Source organism: Heterodontus francisci, unplaced genomic scaffold (assembly GCF_036365525.1).
Source record: "Heterodontus francisci isolate sHetFra1 unplaced genomic scaffold, sHetFra1.hap1 HAP1_SCAFFOLD_54, whole genome shotgun sequence".
NCBI lineage: Eukaryota > Metazoa > Chordata > Chondrichthyes > Heterodontiformes > Heterodontidae > Heterodontus > Heterodontus francisci.
Genome location: NW_027140250.1, coordinates 5,117,860 through 5,121,232, shown reverse-complemented (window position 1 = coordinate 5,121,232; position 3,373 = coordinate 5,117,860).

Here is a 3,373-nt window from a genome sequence, read left to right as displayed (position 1 = left end):
GAGATACAGCACTGAACCAGGCCCTTCGGCCCACCGAGTCTGTGCCGACCATCAACCACCCATTTATACTAATCCTACACTAATCCCATATTCCTACCAAACATCCCCATCTGTCCCTATATTTCCCTACCACCTACCTATACTAGTGACAATTTATAATGGCCAATTTACCTACCAACCTGCAAGTCTTTTGGCTTGTGGGAGGAAACCGGAGCACCCAGAGAAAACCCACGCAGACACAGGGAGAACTTGCAAACTCCACACAGGCAGTGCCCAGAATCGAACACAGGTCCCTGGAGCTGTGAGGCTGCAGTGATAACCACTGCACCACTGTGCCGCCCCATGCTTTGTTTAATCTAATTTCCTTTAATCATAACGTGAATTTCAATCAACCAGCTGTCTGTGAGATCGCCGATTGGAATGAAATTAAAAGAAAGCTGGTGACTGTGGGAGTTCAACTCACCGAGAGTGGAGAGATCACTGCCGGCACTTGTCAGTGTGAAGAGATCACCAGGACCACTGTCCAGCAACAAGTGACCATCCTGAGTGTCAATGGCTCCACTGTCAGCATCATCATAATCACCGGGAACCAGACCTGAGAGGAAATAATGATTTTCACAGAAATCAAACGGTAAATGGTAAAACTGAATACATCGAATTATATTACGGAGATGTGGATATCACAGGGGCAGAAATGGATGTTGGATGTTCCGGTGTTTAGATGTTTCAAAAGGAATAGGGAGGGAGGTAAAAGAGGTGGGGGAGTCGCATTGCTAATCAGGGATAGTATCACAGCTGCAGAAAGGGAGGTCGTCGAGGAGGGTTTGTCTACTGAGTCAAGATGGGTGGAAGTCAGAAGCGGGAAAGGAGCAGTCACTTTATTGGCCGTTTTCGATAGACCCTCCAATAGCAACAGAGACATGGAGGAACAGATTGGGAGGCAGATTTTGGAAAGGAGCAGAAGTAACAGGGTTGTTGTCATAGGTGACTTCAAGCTCCCTAATATTGATTGGAACCTCCTTAGTGCAAATAGTTTGGATGGAGCAGTTTTTGTCAGGTGTGTCCAGGAAGGTTTCCTGACTCAATATATAGATAGGCCGACTAGAGGGGAGGCTATGTTGGATTGGTGCTTGGCAACAAACCAGACAAGGTGGCAGATCTCTCGGGGGGGGGAGCATTTCGGTGATAGTGATCACAACTCCCAGACCTTTACTATAGTCATGTAGAGGGACAGGAGCAGACGGGAATGGAAAATATTTAATTGGGGGAGGGGGAATAACAATGCTATTAGGCAGAAACTGCGGAGCATAAATTGGGAACAGATGTTTTCAGGGAAATGCACGACAGAAATGTGGCGGTTGTTTAGGGAGCACTTGCTGCGACTGCTGGATAGGTTTGTCCCAATGAGGCAAAGAAGGGATGGTAGGGTGAAGGAACCTTGGATGACAAGAGATGTGGAACAGCTAGTCAAGAGGAAGAAGGAAGCTTACTTAAGCTAGAGGAAGCAAGGATCAGACAGGGCTCCAGTGGGTTACAAGACAGCCAGGAAGGAACTGAAGAATGGACTTAGGAGAGCAAGAAGGGGACATGAAAAATTCTTGGCGGGCAGGATTAAGGAAATTCCCAAGGCGTTCTACACCTATGTGAGGAACAAGAGGATGGCCAGAGTGAGGGTAGGGCCGATCAGGGATAGTGGAGGGAACTTGTGCCTGGAATCGGAGGAGGTAGGGGAGGTCCTAAGTGAATATTTTGCTTCAGTATTCACTAGTGAGAGGGACCTGTTCGTTTGTGAGGACAGCGTGAAAAAGGCTGATATGCTCGAACAGGTTAATGTTAAGAGGGAGGATGTGCTGGAAATTTTGGAAGACATGAGGACAGATAAGTCCCCAGGGCCAGACGGGATATAACCAAGGATATTACGGGAAGCGAGGGAAGAGATTTCCGCCGCTTTGCCGATGATCTTTGCGTCCTCACTGTCCACTAGAGTAGTACCAGATTATTGGAGGGTGGCAAAATTTATTCCCTTGTTCAAGAAAGGGAATAAGGATCACACTGGGAATTATAGACCAGTCAGTCTTATGGCGGTAGAGGGCAAATTATTGGAGAGGATTCTGAGAGACAGGATTTATGATTATTTGGAAAACCATAGTTTGATTAGAGACAGTCAGCATGGCTTTGTGAGGGGCAGGTCATGCCTCACAAGCCTTATTGAATCCTTTGAGGATGTGACAAAACACATTGATGAAGGAAGAGCTGTGGATGTGGTGCATATGGATTTTAGCAAGGCGTTTGATAAGGTTACCCATGGTAGGCTCATTCAGAAAGTAAGGAGGCATGGGATACAGGGAATGTTGGCTATCTGGATACAAAATTGGCTGGCCCATAGAAGACAGAGGGTGGTAGCAGATGGAAAGTATTCAGCCTGGAGCTCGGTGACCAGCGGTGTCCACAGGGATCTGTTCTGGGACCTCTGCTCTTTGAGATTTTTATAAATGACTGGGATGAGGAAGTGGAAGGCTGGGTTAGCAAGTTTGCCGATGACACAAATGTTGCTGGAATTCTGGATAGTGTGGAAGGCTATTGTGGATTGCAACTGGACATTGACAGGATGCAGAGCTGGGCTGAGAAGTGGCAGATGGAGTTCAACCTGGAAAAGTGTGAAGTGATTCATTTTGGAAGGTCGAATTTGAATGCAGAATACAGGCTTAAAGACAGGATTCTTGGCAGTGTGGAGGAACAGAGGGATCTTGGGCTCCATGTCCATAGATCGCTCGAGGTTGCCACCCAAGTTTATAGGGTTGTTAAGATGGCGTATGGTGTGTTGGCTTTCATTAACAGGGGGATTGAGTTTTTGAGCCACGAGGTTATGCTGAAGCTCTATAAAGCCCTGGTTAGACCACACTTGGAATATTGTGTTCAGTTCTGGTCGCCTCATTATAGGAAGGATGTGGAAGCTTTAGAGAGGTTGCAGAGGAGATTTACCAGGATGCTGTCTGGACTGGAGGGCATATCTTACGAAGAAACGTTGAGTGAGCTCGGGATTTTCTCATTGGAGCGAAGAAGGTTGAGAGGTGACTTGATGGAGGGGTACAAGATGATGAGAGGCATAGATAGAGTGGATAGCGAGACACTTTTTTCCCAGAGCGGAAAGGGCTATCACCAGGGGGCATAATTTTAAGGTGATTGGAGGAAGGTTTCGGGAAGATGTCAGAGGTAGGTTCTTTACGCAGAGAGTGGTGGGTGCGTGGAATGCACTGCCAGCGGTGGTAGTAGAAGTAGATACATTAGGGACATTTAAGCGACTCTTGGCTAATTACATGGATGATAGAGGAATGAAGGGTATTTAGGTAGTTTGATCTTAGAGTTGGTTAAA